Below are 19,810 nucleotides of genomic sequence, written 5' to 3'. Positions count from 1 at the left end.
CTTTGTTTAAAATGATGGAATCAGGGATGGATGAGATTAGCCATGTTTCACAAATAAATATGATATCAAATGTACCACTGTTTAGCAGGAGGATAAATTCAGGTAATTTGTTAAGAATACTTCTTGCATTCATCAATTTACATTTAAAATCTGTAGAAAGAGGTGTTAAAGAGGTAAGGGGCGTGCATACCTAGTTTTGAATGTTAGTTGGTTGAGGGATATGTACAACTGGTGGTGGTATAGGAGGTTGGATGAGTGGATGGAAGTTTTGGGTGGAGAGTGCTTGGATGTTGGGTACTTGACTGTTTGTTGATATGGTTGGTTGGATGGATGGTTGAAAGGCTGGTTGAAAGGTTGGTTGGATGGATGATCGGATGGCTGGTTGAATGGTTGGTTGGATAGCTGTACGGATGGCTGGTTGAATGGTTGGTTGGATGGCTGATTGGATGACAGTTTCGATGGATGGTTGGTTGATGGGTACTTGATTGGTCATTGGGATGGCTGGTTGGATGTTATGAGTGATGGGGGGTTTGGTGGTGAGTTTTTGATTGTAGGATTTAATTTTAATGCAGTTGGCACGGTAATCAATATATAGGTTTGATTCACCATCTTCTCGCCTTCGTTTAAGTTCAGTGCGGAGTTCATGAGAACGTATCTGCTGCAGGAAAGATAGATCAGGGCGTGATCTAAGTTTACTGTAGGAAGGATTTGTTTTAGCAATAGAGTTGATGGTATATATGAACTTACGTTTGCTGCTCTCGTTTATGCAGATGACTCTGCAGAATCTTGGTGCTATTGATCCGTCACTGTTTTTATATTCAGGACCATCTCTGGAGACTGCAATTATTTCATTTGGGGAGATGGATGATGAATTATAATTTCCAATTATGTTGTGAATTTTGGTGATATCGGGTTCATTTGTGTTTTCTAGACCAAATAATATTGCATTATTTATTTTTTGACCTCTCTCCAAGGCATCTCTAATAAGTTGGTCAGTAGTAAATTGTTGTTTAGGTAGAGTTGAAGGATGAGTATTATGTAAAGGTAGATGAGTTGGGAAGAGATTTAGATCAGTCGAGAAATCATTTTTTTGTGTTGTAATTTGTTTTATCAGCTTGGTGAAACTTTGTTCTATAACTGTTAGGATTTTTTTTTCTAAGTTTTGTTCAATGGCTAGTATTCTTTTTTCCAAGTTTTGTTCAATTGTAGCTATTATTCTTGTTTCTAAGTTTTTATCAGCGTTGGATTTTTTGGCTGGCATAGTGATATATATATATATATATATATATTTATTATTATTATTTATGAATAAATTATGTGATAAGTAATGAAGCAGTATCTTACTTATTACTTCTATTTTATTTATTGAATAATTTTATAATTATTCAATAATTGAGGAAGTATCTTTTCTTAAACAATCTTTCTCAACTTCTATTTCTCGCACTTTCACTTTCAAGGGTATTAAGTTTGGAGTAGGGATACTGGAGGTTGCAGAGAAGGAAGTGATGTGAGAATGGAGAAAGCAGGGATGGTAATTGTGGATGCTGTGAACACTATGTTTATGGTGGAGATTGGCGGGAGATTTAAAAAGTCCTTTAGGTATGGAGGCAGAAGCAGTGTGGGTGGTGCTAAACCTCCTTAGCAACTCATCCGGCACAAGGGTTAATTGAACCTTGGATGAAGTTCCGGTGGTGCTGGCTGCTCTGACAGTGACAGCTGCAACAAAATAGGTCGGTTGTCAAAATTGCCGATGGGGCGTGGATCAGCGGTGGACAGCAGCCGCGAACTGTTTGAATCGCGGCTTCTACAAATTCAGGTCGATCAGGTGTGGGCGGAGGTGGCTGTCAAAATTGCCGATGGGGCGTGGATCAGCGGTGGACAGCAGCCGCGGCTGTTTGAATCGCGGCTTAGCCAAACCTCCTCAGCAACTCAATCGATCCCTAGATGCAGTTTAGGTGGTGCAGGCTGCCCTGGCAGCGATGGCCGCTGCAAAAACTCAGGATGATCGGATGAGCTGTCAAAATTGCAGCGGTGGCGGCTGACAGAACCGCGGCTCTAGCAGCTGCCCAGCGGTCGTCTGTATACCGGCAGCGGAGGGGGCGGCGACAGCAAAAGCCTCTTAAATCTGGATCTCCCGAGTCCACTGGGTCACCAGAGATGAATCAGCGGGGCCGGTGAACGTCCGACGATCGTCCGTATCCCGGTAGCAGATATAGTAGATATACAGGGATGGATATTTCTGAGCCTTTTCCCATGCCTACTATGCTGTCTCTTTACCCAGTCTCCCAAGGTCTTTTCCCCAAGCCATTACAGTTTTTAATGTCAGATAAAATTTCTTTACAGTAGGGTTGCCCCTAAGTAGGAGCAGCTTAGCCAGAACTTGTCTATTCAGAACTGTATATTTTTTCATGGTAGATTAAGATGTTATATTTTTTTGCTTGAACAATTATATTTTTGCCATTTTATTACTTCCACCATTCATTTTGCATGATAGTACTTACAGTTAAAAATGTTCACATTCTCTTTTATTTTTTAAAAATGAAGCTTGAGTCTATTTATCTCTTGTGAGATTGGTTTAGCTCCTAAAATGAGAGGGAAGAAAGCAGAATTTTGCTAGCTATACAACTAATGCTAAAAGGCCAGAAGGTGGTGCTAGAAAATCTGTTTATTTTTTTTCTTTTCATTTTAATTTCCTGAAAAAGCAATGAAGCTTGTGGGAGTTTTATCTCTCTCATACACTGTGGCTCAGAGGAAGATACTGGGTGCAGGGTTCCCCTAGAAAACAGATGGTGGCAGCAGGTATACCAATCCACCACACCAAGGCAAGAAGCAGAGATGGGGTTCATAAAGCCATTAGGTTTCCAATAGAGTAATTTTCCAATTAAATAATGTAATTCTAGTTTCAAAGTGTATTAAATGCAAAATATTTTATCTGTACTCGCCAAAGAACTTTTGGAATCAGTATTCTCTCATAGGCTTATGAATGATATATTTAGTTTCTTTCCTGTCACATGTTGAAGCACTTACTGATTCAAGTCATTTTGTCATCTTTAATACGAATATTCTCAGTGACCCATCAAGCTCCTCAGGGTGTTACAGATAGCAAATTTGAGCTGTTGTAATGCTACGTTTTGAGTGTGTGAAAATGCTAGTCTTTCTATCTCCAGAATAACCATTATTTATAATTTTTATTTTGATGGTAAGGTGGCAGGTATTAAATATCAGGCTTTTAAATTATGTATATAGTTGCCATTAAATAAGCAGGATGAAGTTTTGGGGGCATTTTTTTCCTATGGTTCAAATGTTATCTAGTCATTCTGCAAACTACATGGCACCGATAACAGCTTTAGCAGAAAAGTGACAGGCAAGGTAGATTTATGCAAAAGGCCCAGCTGCAGCTGCTACCTGTTCTTCAAGCGACACCCAGATTACTAAGCAGCTCTGTTTGAGGAAAGGCAGCCTCATCATTAGCCAAAGCTGGAATATTTGGAATTGGAAGGCTTTACATAAAAAGTCTGGTGCTGGAGAAGACTCCTGAGAGTCCCATGGACTGCAAGGTGAACAAACAAGTCAGTCCTAAAGGAGATCAACCCTGACTGCTCCTTAGGTCAGATCCTAAAGATGAAACTGAAATACTTTGGCCACTTAATGAGAAGGAAGGACTTACTGGAGAAGAACCTAATGCTGGGAACGACTGAGGGCAAAAGAAGAAGGGGACGACAGAATGAGGTGGCTGGATGAAGTCACTGAAGCAGTAGGCATGAGCTTAAATCGACTCCAGAGAATGGTAGAGGACAGGAAGGCCTGGAGGAATGTTGTCCATGAGGTTGCGATGGGTCGGACACGACTTCGCAACTAACAACAACAACATATAAAGTCATTCTTTCTTGCTGAGATTGACTCTAAAATAGTTCATCACCATCAGACCCTCATAGGGAAGAGATCCAGCTCCCACCCACGGCTTTACAGGGTTCTGCAGGGCTCGATACTCTCTTCACTCCTGTTCAAAATTTATATGAAGCCGCTCATCCATCACCATGGACTGAGATATCACCAATATGGTGATGATACTAAGCTGTATGTTTTGGCCCATGGTGAGTTAAGTGATGCCGGGTCCTCCCTCTCACAGTGCCTGGAGGCTGGTAGGGGCTGGATAGTGAGCAATGGATTGAAATGAAACCCTTGCAAGACCGAGTGGCTCTGGGTTTGGGGGTTCATTGGCTCAGGCAGAATTGTCACCTTTGGTCTTGGATGGGGTGGCACTACCCCAAAAAGGCCCTGTGTGTAATCTAGGGGGTTTTCCTGGACTCATGACTCCTGCTTGAAGAGCAGGTGGCAGTCATGGCCAGGAGGGGCTTTGCCGTGGGTTGTGCACCAGTTACTCCCTTTCCTAGACCAACAGTCCCTACTCATGCCCTAGTCAGTTCCCATCTTGACTATTGCAACACAGTCTACATGGGGCTGTGAAGAACATCTGGAAGCTCCAGTTGGTGCAAAATGCAGTAGCCTGCATGGTTTTGTGCAGATCCTGGTGTGTATATGTATTACCTCTCCTGCAGGAGCTGCATTGGTTGCTGATTTGCTTCTGGGTACAATTCAAGGTGCTGGTTGTCACCTTTAAAGCCTTTCATGGCTTGGGACCAGGTTATCTGAGGGACTGTCTCTTGCTGGTCACATCTACTCGACCTGTCAGATTGGAGAGGCAGGGAATGTTGCAGGTCCCATCCCCAAGGGAGATACACCTGATGGGATCCAGAAGAAGGGCCTTCTCCGTGGTGGCTTCCTCTCTCTGGAACATCATTCCCCCAGAGATTAGAATGTCCCCCATCTTAATACTCTTCTGGAAGTTGCTGAAGACATGGTTCTGCCAGTGGGCCTGGGGAACCCAGAGCGGTATGGAGCCTATTAAATGGGTCCTGTGATCTGCTGTTGCCAGGGTGGGAGTTGGGGGTTGATTTTGTTATATTGTACTATATTTATTTGATTCTTTTGTTAGTTTTTATTGTTTTAAATGTGGTCTTATATCCTGTAAGCCGCTTTGACTCGCCATGGGCGAATAGGTGGCAATATAAATTCAATAAATAAATAAATAAACAAACAAACAAACAAACAAATTATAAATGACTCCATCCATGACTCTAGCGACTTTAAGTATATATTTTTAAAAAAGGATGCTACACAAAGGTGGACCTAGTTTCTCATTTGATTTGTCAGCAACTGAAATTGTACTTAAGGAGAACCAGATAGCATAGCCCCCCCCTCCCCACATATTTGCAGTTACTCCATAAGGATACCATGATAATTGATATTGAAGGCCAGTAAAAGATCAAGCAGAATCAGAAAGTTCCATTTTACGCTAGCACTATAGGACAAGAGTGACTAATGTTGATTCAGTTGGGCCTGAACCCTAACAGATTTTCCATTTTCCTTAGAACTTTTTGCAACTGCAATCCCACCTCCCTCTTAACCCCACCACTTTCTTCTTTTTGAAAAAGTCAGACTTGAAGCCAGCCGGTTCTTAAAAATGATGGCTTTTGAGGAGAGAATGTGTCACCCATCCTTTCAAGGGAGATGGAAGTATCTCTTTAAAGAAGCATTCATCACTATTCAAAACCAGTTCCTGGTACCTTCCTGGGGGCTTTCACCAACCAGTTCATATCCTACCTATTTACATGCTGTATAAATAGTAGATTATAAATAATAGGATGCGTTCATATAGAACAGGGGTCTCCAACTTTGGCAACTTTAAGCCTGGAGGACTTCAACTCCCAGAATTCTGAGAGTTGAAGTCCTCCAAGCTTAAAGTTTGCCAAGTTGGAGACCCCTGATATAGAACAGAGATGTCAAACTAGTGACATCATGTCATCACGTCATGTATTGCAATTTCCCCCCTTTTGCTAAAATGGGGGTGCACATGGCCAGCGCGTGATGCATCCAGTCCGTGGGCCGCAAGTTTGACACCCCTGATATAGAAAACAAGCAAACCACATTTCATTTTAACATGCATTTAGTCACTTAAACATTATGGTTTACAAACTGTTTCAAGACATGCTAGATTATTCTGGGTTAGCAGTTAGTTGCAAACCAGGTTTTGGCTATATAGTACAAGCTTCCTACTAAACTGAATTAGTTTTCTTAAATATGATTGGTATTATTAATCTTGCTGGGCTCTGAATTAAGCTTTAAATGGTTTTGTTTTGTTTTTACTGTATCCAGTATTTGCTTAGTACATTTTGCTACTGTGGTGGGCAAGTATTTCACATCTTGGAAATCTACTTATTGTCTATCAATTTAGGCAGAATACAATGTAATATGGGGAAGCAGTGATGGACTAGTAAATTGTTTAATTTTAAATGATGGACTGTTTAATTTTTCAGATTTATCCTAATATATCACTCTGCTAAACAAATAATTCCCTCAACACTGTCAAACTATTTACTAAATCTGCACTACTATTAATCTTCTCATTGCTCCCATCTCCTTCCACTTATGACTGTATGACTGTAACTTTGTTGTTTGTATTGTTACGATTGATATTGATATTGATTGTTTCCTGATTGCTTATTTGTACTCTATGATTATCATTAAGTGTTGTACCTTAGAATTCTTGGTGAACATACAGTAGCTTCCTTTATGTACACTGAGAGCATATGCACCAAGACAAATTCTTTGTGAGTCCAATCACGCTTGGCCAATAAAAAATTCTATTCTATTCTATTCTATTCTATTCTATTCTATTCTATTCTATTCTATTCTGTTCTATTCTATTCTCATACTGAACTAAACAAAATCTTCAAATGAGCATTTGGGTCAAAGCATTAATGTAGAAAGGATTTAAGTGACTAAATTTGGCTTTCTTTTTTTTTACTTTCTTCCTTCAATAGCTGTTGGTAATTGCTTTGTGAGACAAGGATATTCTAAACAATGTCTAGTAATAGAACATGATACATGTTTTAAATATTACATCTATGAATAAGATTGGATATTTAAAAGCAAAAACAAAGTTAATGTGAATTTGTATTTTCAGAAAATGCAAACTGGAATTGCATCCTTTCTTTGTAACTACAGTATGTTCTGTCACATCATATATAGAAAATAGACACATTGCTTCTTTGTTACTATTGTACAGCATGTTAGATTTTTGCTTCTTTTTGCCACTAGATGGGAGAATGATGTCATCAGTGTGGTCAAGAAATCCATAATAAATGTTCTCTAAACTATGGATTGACTTGGGAAAACTGAATTCAGATTATTCAGCAGAGCCCCAAATTGATTGCATATCAAACAAAAAATAATATAAGATAATCAAGACTCAAGCAAGGAAACTAACATTATATATTTATGTTGTATCTCTTTTGTTAAGCCTCCAGTAGTTCTCTGACAAAATTATTGTCAGAAATTGTTTAGACTGACAGAAAAGAGTTTATTTCATTTTGTAAAGAAATTCATAAATGTAACAGCATTCTGAGACTTACGCCAAAGGTAATAAGAAATATTCAGACATGAAACATGATAACCTGATATTTCATGTATTACAGGACTTCTTATATTACAGGTTGCTCCAGTTAGGAACATTTCTGGATTTGACATTTGCTTCTGATCTCATCAGCCTAATACAATATTATTCTACTATATTTCTTTAACTGGAACTGCTCCTGAAGATTACTCAAAAAGAACAGCTGGTGGAGAGTGCAATTCCCCTTATACTTATTGTAATAGAGTGTTTCAATAAATCCATGTCACACGTTACCGTGAGGACTTCAGTCTGAAACTGTTTACAAATAGTCCAAAATAGCCTATGATTTAACTATTTTTTTTTTTTTATTCAAAAAGTTTTACAAAATTTTTTCCCCCCCTTTCCCCCCCTCCTCCCCCCTCCCTTCGCAACCCCTCCCCCGACTTCCCGGAACGAGCACAAGGTATAGTTAAAAGTAAAACAAACATATGCTAAAAGTTTTCGTCCCAACTTAATTATACCCTACAATCATCAATTCCTAACTTCCCCAAAAGCAATCAAAATAATACATCATAATCATTCAAAACAGTCTGATAACTCTTAGTCTGATATCTACGTTGAATATAGTCAATCCATTTTTCCATTCCTTTAAGTATCTTTCTTGCGTATTGTCTTTCAAAAGGCTGATATCTTCGCCATCTCAGCCAAATTGGCAACTTTCAATATCCATTCTTGTATTGTTGGTACTTCTTTTTCTTCCAATATTGTCCTATTAGTAATCTTGCTGCAGTTATTAGATTTAAAATCAATTTAGTCTCAATTACTGTACAATCCGTAATAATTCCCAACAAGAAAAATTGCGGCAGGAACTTTATCTTCTTTTCAGAACATTTTGTAAAATCCACCAAATTTTTATCCAAAAGGCCTTTATGTCCTTACAAGTCCACCAAATGTGAAAATATGTAGCGTCATCACAATTACATCTCCAACATTTTGCTTGCATTTCTGGATACATACGATAATTTTTAGGATCTAGATGCCATCTATAAAACATTTTATAAAAATTTTCCTCAGATTCTGTGCCTGCGTGAATTTAACATTTCTAACCCAAATTTTTCCCACGTTTCCAATAATATTGGCTCCTGAAAATTTTGTGCCCACTTTATCATACAGTCCTTTACCAAGTCCCTTTCAGAATCTATTTCAAGTAACACATTATACAATCTCTTTATATGCTCCTGAGACTGATTTCTAATTTGCTTTACCAAATTTCCTCGTTCTGCTCTATACCAATTTTTGATCTCCTTCCATCTAGCATGTAATTGCTCATATTGAAACCAAGTATAATTTTTCCTTCCTCTCTTAATACTTGCAGAGATTTTAACTGCAAATTACCTCTTTCAGTATACAAAAGATCTTTATATGTAATCATTTCCTGATTCTGTTCTATGTTTATATTTTCTACTGTATGTCTAGGACATGCCCATATAGGAACCTTATAATTTAGTTTATAAGAGTATTTTTCCAAACACATGAAGGGCATTTCTTAGCACATGATTTTTAAAGGCCTTATCCACTTTTTGTCATAAATTAAATATGCATGCCATCCATATAACAAATCATAACCTTCTATATTCAAAATTCTGTCCTCTGTTAAATTAAACCAATCACTTATTGCAGAGAGCAGCTGCTTCATAATATAATTTAAAATTAGGCATTTTAAACCTCCCTTTCCGAGAATCTTGAATTATTTTCATTTTAACCCTAGCTTTTTTACCTTCCCATATAAATTTGTTAATTCCCTTCTGCCATTCCTCAAGATTCTTATCTTTCTTAATTATTGGTATCATCTGAAAGAGGAATAAAAATCTAGGTAAAACATTCATTTTAATAGCAGCAATTCTCCCCAGCAAAGATAATTGCAATTTTTTCCAAACAATCAATTCCTTCTGAACTTTTTGCCATAAAACCTCATAGTTATTCTTATACAATTTCACATTTGATGACGTAATATAAACCCCTAAATACTTAACCTTCTTTACAATTTCAAATCCTGTTACTTCCTCTAGTTTTTCTTTCTGTTGTCTGGCCATATTTTTATTATCACTTTTGTCTTTTCTGATTTACCTTAAACCCTGAGACATTCCCATATTGATCAATTATTTCCAACAAAGATTTACTAGAATTTATAGGGTTTGTTAAAGTAATCACCAAATCATCTGCAAAAGCTCTTAACTTATATTCATACTGTCTAACTCTAATTCCTCTATCTCCTTTACTTCTCGTATTTTATCCAATAATGGTTCTAGAGTTAAAATAAACAATAATGGTGATAAAGGACATCCCTGTCTTGTTCCTTTCGCAATCTTAAAAGGTTCTGTTAAGCTACCATTGATTATAATCTGTGCTGTTTGCTCTCCATAAATTGCCCTAATTATTCTTAAAAAACCATCTCCAAATTGCATCTTTTCTATTAATTTAAATAAAAAATCCCAATGCAATCGATCAAAAGCTTTCTCTGCATCGAGAAAAATAAATGCTGCTGGAATAAAATTTTTCTTTTCTAAGTACTCCAGTAAATTAACAATCTGCCTAACATTATTCCTCATCTGTCTCCCTTTTATAAATCCAGATTGATCATTATGAATTCTTCGCTGCAGAATCAACATTAATCTATTAGCTATTATTAATCTTATAATCATTATTTAAAAGTGAGATTGGCCTATAATTCCCAGGTTTAGAACAATCCTGTTCCTCTTTTGGTATCAATGAAATAAAGAGGTTCTCCATGAGAATTCCCCTCCTAGTTGTATCTGATTAAATAATTCCTTAAGTGGACCTAACATCTCATCCTGTAAATTCCTATAATAACTAACTGTGAGCCCATCCGTACCAGGAGTTTTCCCCATTTTTAATTGTTTAATTACCAAAATACTTTCTTCCGAGGTTATAGGCCGATTCAATTCATCCGTTTGTTCTAAAGTTAAATTTTTAACCTTATATTCCTTCAAATACTTATCAATATCCCTATTCGATATATTATCTTTAAGATATAAATTTGTATAATATTCTAAAAAAGCTTTTTTAATTTTATCCTGTTGATATCTCTCTTTACCTTTGTATTCTATTTTTTCTATAGTACGTTGTTTTTGTCTTTTCCTTAAAGTGTATGCTAACCACCTACCAGGTCTATTTGCGTTACAAAAAGTATTATGTTTGGCATATTGTATATTTGTTGCTACCTGATCAGCCATTATCATATTAAATTGATTCTGTAGTAACTTTATTGCATCTTTAAGTTTTTGATCATGTGGGTTATGTATTAATAATTGTTGTTTCTTATAAATTTCCTCTTCTAAATACCTACGCTGTCTTTGTTGCTTATTTCTCTGTCTATTATTAAGATATATTAATACACCTCTCATAAAAGCTTTACTGCAGTCCCAAACCATTTCTATCGATGTTTCATTATTCAAATTATAATCAAAAAATTCTTTCATCTGCTTTTTACATTGATTTACATTATCCTGATATCTAAACAAATTTTCATTTAATCTCCAAGTTCTTCTACCCTCTTTTCCATATTGCAATTCCATCCAAACAGGACTATGATCAGACAAACATCTTGGAAATATCTTAGTTTTCTTCACCCTAAAAAGCAAATCATTAGAAATTAAAATAAAATCAATACGTGAGAAGGATTGATGCCTATCAGAAAAAGTATAGTCTCTTTCCTCCAAATTCCGCAGTCTCCATACATCTCTTAACTCAAAATCTTCTATCATATCAAAAAAGGATTTAGGCAGCTTTGCATGTGCAGGTATCTTCTTGGAAGAAGTTCTCTTGTCCTTTCGTGTATCTATTACTCCATTCCAATCTCCCAATATAATACACGATTTATAATCCCATAGATCAACTTATCATATAACATTCTATAAATTTTTTCTTGTTGCTGGTTGGGTGCATATATACCAAGCAAGAGAGTCCTTTTTGTTTCTATTGTAAGTTCAATAGCAATATATCTTCCATAAATATCTGCCTCTATTAACTTGGCTGGTATATCTTTTCTCAAATAAACCACTATGCCATGTTTTTCTCCAAAGCTGAAGCAACAAAATGTTTACCTAACTTTGAGTTTATTAGGTACTTTTGATCTGATAATTTAATATGCGTTTCTTGTAAGCAAATAACATCATTTTAATTGTTTCAAATAATGAAATATTTTTCTTCTCTTCTGAGCTGAGTTCAAACCATTGACATTCCAAGTCAAGATTTTATTTGCCATTACTGGGCTGCTGAAGCCTTTGGGCAATCAACTGAAGATCGTCCTCCGTATCTTGACGTGCTCCTCCACCGCTTCTGTAGCAGAGTCCTGAACTTTACTTTGAGTTTGTTGCTCCTTTTCTTTACGCTTAAGGGCTCCCCTCGTCAGTCTTTGTTCTTGTGGTTGTTCCTCTGATGGTAACATCACTGGAATCACCTCAGCTTCCACACCCATTTGAGTCTCTTGAATTCTTTTTTCTATTATTTCTATTTCAAATTTCAGCACTGTAGAAAGAAAATCTTTGGCCTTAAGCACTGTGTCAATACGATATCTTCTTCCCTGATAATACACTGTCAAGCCAACTGGAACCTCCCATCTAAATTGAATCTGGTATTTCTTAAGTTCTTGTGTAAAAAATGTAAAGTCTTTTCTATCCCTTAACATCTTGGGAGGGATCTCTTTCAAAACCTTCAACTCCTGTTCTCCTATTTTCAAGTTTTTCTGAAAAGCAACTTGCAAAATTTGATTCCTCACTGTTCTTTTCAAAAATAAACCACAATGTCTCTAGGAAGTTTCTTTTGCCTAGCAATCCAAGAATTAACTCTATAAAATTTTGTCAATTTGATAAGCAACCTCTTGTGGATCAAGTTCAATAAATTCAGCCAGAGCTTCTGATAAAATTTTTTTTAAATCTTCCCCTTTGTCTTCATTCAAACCTCTAATTCTCAGAGCTCCTTCCATCATTCTATACTGCATCACCACCACTTGATCTTCATTTTATCCAATTTGATTTGCATTCCCCCATTCTATTTTCTATTTGTTGATTTGACTGAACAATTTCTTGCACCTCCTCCTCCACCACCTCCAGTCTTTTGCCAAACCTTGAAAAGCCATCAAGATATCTTCTCTTATTTTTTATTATTCTCTTTTATTTCTTCTCTTATTTTCTCATTATTATCCATAATCTCCTTAAACCTTTCTTCAGACACTTTCCTTGCTCTTTAATCAGATCTTCTAAAGCTGGTTCAGAACCCTTCTGCCCCAGTCTTAGGTGGTTTAGTAGCCATTTCAGTTTTAAAATTCACAAAATATAAGTCTAGAAACTTCTCTTCTCCCCTTTAAGTATAGGAGAGCTCAGTTCACTTCATTAAAATCCACACATAACATTTCTTATCTTCTTAGTTGCACAGACTGTTTAAAATTCCATTCGTCATTTTCACTCCCGTTCAGGCGCCATCTTAGAGTCAATTAGAACAAAGGAAAAAAAAATTCTCTTTTTTAGGAAAATAAAGGCAGGAAATCAAAAATACTTGCAATCCAATAATCGTCCGCTTGCACTCATTCCGTCTGCTTAAAGAGATCCATAAAGATAAGACAATTAGCAGAGATGGACACCTTCTTCTTTTCCTGCTTTTGCAGACACGCACTGAAGTCGGAGATGGCAGAAATATTTATGGGACCCATCGACCCTTCGAAGCTCTGCTTAATTAAAACAAAGCCTCTGGGGAGGTCTACCAACATTCCTACGCTCTTATCTTTCCTCTTTCATCCAGAGAAAAAGATTAAAGCCGGCTTTTCCTGGCTTTTACGATGTTCAGTGCGGAGCCCCTTTAATTAGGGCTCAGCGAAGAGGTGGAGCCACCCGGAAGTCTATGATTTAACTATTGATACATTTGTGACTTTTGATAATATGCTATGAGATCACTTCCTTCTTGTAGATTCTATCCACCTTTAATAGGCTGATAGAGAGCACTTGATAAGTGTTTGTACCTACATGAGATAAATCAAAATCGGACCCTCCTAGACCCTCCTTGCTATCTGCTCTTTGAGCAGGATTTATAAGTCTAGGAGGACTCCCAGATTAACACTGTGTTTATCTAAGGAAGTGCAATCCTATCCAGCGCCCAAATAGCCAAGTCCTTGAACCAGCGGGCCCCTTGGTCCAAAGCCATTCAGTCTTACAAGGGTAGAGCCAGGGTATTGTTCCCCATACAAACTCTCATAGACTTCAGAAATAAGGATAAGATATTCAGGCATCACTTAAATCACTAGGGGGTATATATACCTCATGGCACCCTATGAGCTCACTCAGCAGGCTCATGTAAATGTTATAAAATATAGTTAATAGGGCAAAGAGTAGGGTTTCTATTTCCCAATGAATATAACTGGAATTGGTCCTCAAGGAAGGAGTTGAATCAGCACAACAACATGTCATGCTACCTACCCCCAATCTTCTGAGCTGGTCCAAATGCATATCATGGTTGATGGTATCAAAAGCCACCAAGGGAGCAAGAACGGATATATCAGGTCTGAACCAGGGGGGAAATCTAAAAATTTTCCCTAACGGTTCTGTGGGCATGGCTTGGTGGTCAGATGACTGGGTGGGCGTGGCCAATAACAATAAATAATAAAAATAATAAACAAAGTATAAAAAACAATAAGAGGTACCAAAAACCAACTTTTACACTTTACACACACACACACACAACACAACACAACTGACTCACAATGTAAAAGCAGCTGCAACTCACACTTCACACAGCCACAAAAAGTTCAAAAACCAACTTTCACACTTTACACACACACAACACAACACAACACACACACACACACACAAAATACCACATACAGCTTTCTGAGATTTTGTGTGTTTGTGTAGTTAGAGTGAAATACTACAGAAACACACCAAATCTCAGAAAGCTGCACAAATATTTTATTTTATTATTAAGATTTGTGGACTTCAATTCCCAGAGTTCCTCAGCCAGCAAAGCCAGCCAGCATTAATTGCTCAGTAATGAAATAGATTAGCTAAGTTTAGATTAGTTCTGTCTGGTGCTGAAAGTGAAACTGGGGCTTTCGGGCTGGGAAAAAAGCCATGCGATCGATCAGTAATCAGGTAAGTGCCTTAGAATCTCTTAAAAGGAGGTTTTCTACATGTTTTCTACAGAAAACATGTTTTTTAAGGTTCTGCTTGTGAGGAACTCAGGTGAGATCGCCAGAGGAGCCTTAAAAAAATTTTTTTTTTTTAATTTAAAGGCTCTGTCAATCTCAGCCAAGGGGCGGGATCCTCAAAGGCTTTTTTTTACTTTTAAAGGCATGTTTCGGCTGAAGAAAAACCTGCTTTTAAAAGTAAAAAAAAAACCTCTGCTGATGATGCGGCTCAGCAGAGGCAGGGGGGCGGGGCCAGGGATTTTTCGGTCCTCCGAACCAGCAGCCGCCATCGTTACCGGATCGTGTGAGCCAGTCTGAACCGGGAGCATTTCACCCCGGTCTGAACCCTGATAGAAAAAGAGTCCCAATAATCCACTTCCTCCAAGGCCCTCTGAAGCTATTGCATGCCCTCCAAGACCCTTTGAAGCTGCTGCATGACCACCTTCACCACATTCTTCCCTTTACCTTAAAGGTAAAATATTATGCAGAAATTGGCCAGTATAGTGCAGTGGAGTGATGGCTTTTTGAAGAGGGGTGAACCATAGCCTCTTTAAGAGGTAGAGGAACACCCCCTCACTCAGAGAAGAATTGACCAGCATCAGAATCCATTCACATAATGTTCTGGGCTGCTTTAACAATCCAGGAGGGGCATAGATCTAAAAGGCAGGTGTCTGAGCTCACAGTCCTGAAAACAGGTTCAATAAGTTCAACAAACCCAAGTGACTGCTATGCTAATTCCTCCTCATGTCCCCGAAGTGCACCGAAGTGTCATTACTTTTCTGCCCTTTTTGTATCCACAGAATGCCACCCCATCATTCTGTTTCAGGTGACACTAGATCCTCTCAAATAAGGAAGGTTTAGAGAATCTCTTATAAGATTCTCTAAACCTTCCTTATTTGAGAGGATCTAGTGTCACCTGAAACAGAATGATGGGGTGGCATTCTGTGGATACAAAAAGGGCAGAAAAGTAATGACACTTCGGTGCCCTTATCGTCACAAGATAGGCATTAATAGGGTTCTCACCCATGCTCAGTCTAGTTCAGTAGTTCTCAACCTTTTCTTCACCACGGACCCCCTTTAGTTTTTGTGGCCATGGACCATGGACATTGACCCTCAAGACTTTACTCAAGTTTTAAATCATAACATTTCTTAAAGCCTTTGTGGACCCCCCGTGGTGACAATGCTGCCCCTCAGGAGTCCACGGACCACAGTTTGAGAGCCACTAGTCTAGTTCATTCTTTGGTGAGCACCAGTGATGCTAAGATCCTCTGCACTGTAAGGTAAAAAGGAAATAAATAGATGGATGGATGGATGGACGGACGGACGGACGGACGGACGGACGGACAGACAGACAGACAGACAGACAGACAGACAGACAGACAGACAGACAGACGAGAGAGAGAGAAACTGGGTTAATTCATTTAAGCCACAGATAAATATGGTTTAACACATTGTCAAAACAAATTTAGTTTCAGTTTTTCAAATTTCCCATTTTGAGTTCAAACAATTTAATAATCGATTTGGTAATTTTTTAAAAAAGCAGAATTTATATAGCCACTATATTTTGCACAAATATTTTATATTGTATACATTTTCTTACGCATTTTCAGTTAATACATAATTCTGCATGCAACTTTCATAATGCAATTCATTTTTGTACATTCCTTTCACTAATATCACAATTTTTCCATAATTTTTTTCCAAATTATGGATTTTGAAAAGCATAACTGAATTTCAGTTTATATGTTGGCTTGCTTTTGTGAAATTAGGTAGCTTGCATGAACACCAGCTGAAGAGATTTATCTCCTATGCATAGTATACAATTCCCTATAAAATAAGTTTTGAGGTTTAATTAGGTCCATCTTTTCTTAGCCTTAGCCAGCTTCCTGTTTTAATTTGTCATGTAAAGTGAGAATTTAAGAAGTTTAAAGTGTTTAAAATTTGCTTTGCGAAATGCTATTAACTAGAAGGTCTCTGGATTAATTTAGCAGCCAGGTCTGCTCTTTCAGCCATAAGCCATGCTGTCAGGCAAACCTGATTACACTTTAAGTGGGATGCAAATGAGTTGTGACATTATATCATTTCACATGAAAGGTTCATTACTTGTATTAAGTTGCACAATGCTCTTTCCTAAGCACAAGCTCATTACTTTTTTGGGCAGGAGGTATTTTTTTAACGTAGTTGGATGTGAGGCGGATATTTTGCTCTTCTTATGTTCCTTCTTAAATGTAACGTATTTCTTTAATAATGTAAGCTTAACATTTTTTGAGGTGAGCAAAGGTATAAAGTGAACTAGTTTGAGTATCCTTAAATTCACTCCTTCTTGATTTTGTGTTTTAAGCTGTCACAGCAATATAAATTGAACCAGCACACACACATCACAATTCAGAAACAACATTTAAGCCATCCGTAATGTAATTTTTCAATGTTCCATAGTACTCAGCAAGAATATTTCATACTGATTGATATAAACTTTGTGTTTGTGAGATCATTACTAAAACAGTATTTTCTTTCTCTCATTGGAAAACTTAAGATTTATTTCTTTATGGAATTTATTGATTAATGCTGATGTCAAAACTCTAAGTCAGTGTTGACTCCTAATGACCACATACATTTTCTCCATGCTGATCTATCCTTAATATGGTTTTTCAGCTCTTCCAGTGATGCATTTCTAGTCACTGTAACTGAGTCCATCCATGTTGCAACTGGTTGCCGTCTTTTTTCTACTTTTCCCATCATTAAAGCCTCTGAACATCAGAAAAAGGAAACAGATCGTCTATACAACATCTTCCAACAAAATGGATATCCGTGAAACTTCATCTAAACCACTCAACCCAATATAGCACAAGCATCACAAACAGGTAGAAGACTAGCACAGCACATCCATGATCACCTTTTGACCATCATTCAGAAGACTCCTTAATTTCACAACACATGAAGAAATTTAACCAGAGTTTCAACTGTGAAACTGTGACCTTCCTAAAGTAAGCGAAGTCCAAAAATGCTAGAGAAGTCTGGAAGCCTGGCACCCTGACAAATTGGTCATCAACAGGCATATAGTCATAATATCTATATACATCAACAAGCCAAAAAGGGAAGAGGAAGACCTCATCAACAATCAATATCCAGATGAGCAGAGATTAACACCAAGATTATCATCAGATCAAAAATCAAGAACAATACGCCAAAACCCCAATCAAGGAATTGCCAAACAAATTAACAGTAAACTGCCCAACCAAAGACCCACTAGACCACTCCCACCAACATTGGCAGGACAAGCTACTAGAACAGTGGTGTCAAACTGGCGGCCCACAGCTGGATGTGTCATACCTACCCCAGCTCCACGAATGGGAAAAACATTGTGAAATGTCAAATGTCAGCAACGTTTGACACCCGTGCACTAGAATATAAAAACAAAGCAAACCCCACTCACTACTAGCACTGATGATTACCTAATTTGAATAATGAAATATCTGCAAGAAAACAACCAAGGTCAGAAAGCATTAAGAACTCTTCACTAAAGTTATTTCACTAACATTTACTACTGTTGTCAATGCATTTAGTAACACTCTTGAAAAATTGAATCGTTGCTAGTTAAAAAGCAAAGGAACTGCAGAAGAAATCTTAATAATTATTTAGTTTCTATTCATGTCTTTTGGTGTTTACTACTCAATCCTAATCATCTGGTGTGAATGTATATTGTAAATATTTTTATCCGTTTTCAGTTATAATGAATTAAATAAAATTAAAGTCTTTTATTGTGAAACAACTGTTTTTCTCCAGGCTTAAAAAGCAATTGCTTCTGCATCTGTAAGCTGTCTCCATCATTGGTGCTCTGCTGAATGCAAATGTACGTCAAAGGAAATATTTGTCCCTAATACAACACAGAGAATTGTATGCAATCTTGTACTTTAGTCATGCCCCCTCCCTACAAAATAAACCATCTTGTTTTCCTCATGATGGCAACCAGGGTGAAATTCAGCCGGTTCTATCCAACTCGGACAAATCGGTAGTGGTGAGGCTCCGCCCATCCATGCTGATGTCATGATATCACTTTTTTCTGACATTTTAAGCCTCTGTGCATGCGGAGCATGCACATTGGGGAACCAGTAGGGAAGGTAAGTAAATTTCACCCCTGGTGGCAATAATATATGCACACAAAAACATACCATTCATAGGCAAGCAAAATGATTAATGATGTTTAGCAAAAATAATGATAATTAAACAAATGTTTTTTTAAAAAAAATAACAGATGAAAGTTGAGCAAGTTTGATAAATTTATCAATTATTCTCAGTTATAGTTAAATTTAACTGTTAACAGTTAAATAAACTGCTACTTTAATTTTCTCTCAGTAATGGACATAAAATCTATTCCCACTTAATATTCTTTTACTGCTCATAGCACAAATATGTAGTAAAATTATTTCTGGCTTTATTTGTTTATATTTTTTTCAGTATTTTTTCCCAAGAGCTGGTAGTTTATTTCGAAAATGATGATGATGATGGTAGTTTCTTCAACACTCATGAAGTTATGTGATTATCTATATGGACATCACATATTCTAATAACAAATTGTCAAAAATATATTAAACAGCAGAAAAGGCTCCTTTATTTCAACTCTGTGTGTGTATGTGTATGTGTGTGTACACACACACATACACACACACTTGCAATTTAATGAAATTGAAAGAGGGAATGAGAAAAATAGGACTCTCTGTAATCACATCATAACTGCAACTGATTTAATCTGCTTGTGTATATGCCAATACCTTTCCTACTAGTTAGCGAACCATACTATGAAAGCTTTTTGTTAAGTAGGATTTCCAAAGTTTTCTAAAAACAAAAGGATTATTATTTTGATTATCTTTCTACTCCACTTTCATGCCAAAATGAATGTGAACATTTGTAGATTCTATAGACCTCTTATCATTTTCCCAAAAGAGGGGAAAAAACCAATCCTTTTCTTATTTTTACAAATCGTGTTTTCTAACTTGAATGTCCTATCTTCAAATATTTATTTATTTATTTATTTATTTATTCAAATTTGTATACCGCCCTATCTCCCGAAGGACTCAGGGCGGTTCACAGGCACATAAAACATTTATATACAATTAAAATAACTATTAAAAAACTTATTCTAATGCCAAATATTAAAAATA

The sequence above is a fragment of the Ahaetulla prasina genome, chromosome 8 (assembly GCF_028640845.1).
Source record: "Ahaetulla prasina isolate Xishuangbanna chromosome 8, ASM2864084v1, whole genome shotgun sequence".
Classification (NCBI taxonomy): Eukaryota; Metazoa; Chordata; class Lepidosauria; order Squamata; family Colubridae; genus Ahaetulla; species Ahaetulla prasina.
Note: the sequence above shows the minus strand (reverse complement) of the source record.